The sequence below is a fragment of the Vigna radiata genome, unplaced genomic scaffold, assembly GCF_000741045.1.
Source record: "Vigna radiata var. radiata cultivar VC1973A unplaced genomic scaffold, Vradiata_ver6 scaffold_330, whole genome shotgun sequence".
Taxonomy (NCBI): Eukaryota; Viridiplantae; Streptophyta; class Magnoliopsida; order Fabales; family Fabaceae; genus Vigna; species Vigna radiata.
In genome coordinates, this window is record NW_014541823.1 from 270,903 (window position 1) to 271,723 (window position 821).

An 821-nucleotide genomic window follows, 5' to 3' on the forward strand; every position below is an offset into this window, starting at 1 on the left:
CAAAAGATTACATTGTTTCCCCCAACAACAATAGGGTTTAGTTCACCATTGTCATGGTGAATCTAGATGAAAAATGGATGAAGAATGGAAAAGCAAGCCCTAGATAAGAAGAAATGGAGCCTAAGCATCCAAGAGATCCTCTCCAGAGAGTGAAATTAGGTTTGGCCACCCCCTTCTGTCAGAAGAATACATCTAAACTCGCACTAGGGCTATTTATAACCAAGAAAAGTAACAAAATTCAAGCCCAGGCCCATCAGAGAACCGCCCGACGCCAGAAATGGCCGCCCGGCGGTTTGCCTCAGGCCGCAGAACTGCCCAACGCCCCGGTCAATCACCCAACGGTTTGGTCAACTTTTTCTCGTTGACTGGTTGACTTTTCTGGTTGACTGGTTGACTTTTCTACATTCTGGTTGACTTTTCTGCACTTCAACCGTTTGATCTTCAACCTTTCTTTCCTTTTCTTGAGTCTAAGACCTTCATCTTCAACTTCATTCTTCATTTTCTCAAAAATGCTATAAAACAATGCAAAACAAGCATAATATCGCTAAAAATAGCTTTTAACTGTCTATAGACTCATTTATTGAGTTTTGCTTGATTCTAAGCTCATTCTAAGCAGTAAAGGGAGTAATTTGGTCTAAAATGACATATGAAAATAACTGTTTTTCAACCTTCATCACGAGCCTTCCGTGTTGCTCTCTTGATGCGCTTTGGCTTGGAGGAATATGCCATATAAGTAAGTGGAGTAGAGGACATAATAGAGAGATTAGAGGAGAGGTCAAGGTTAAAGGAGGTTTTGGCTATTTTAAGAAACAGAGAAAGGG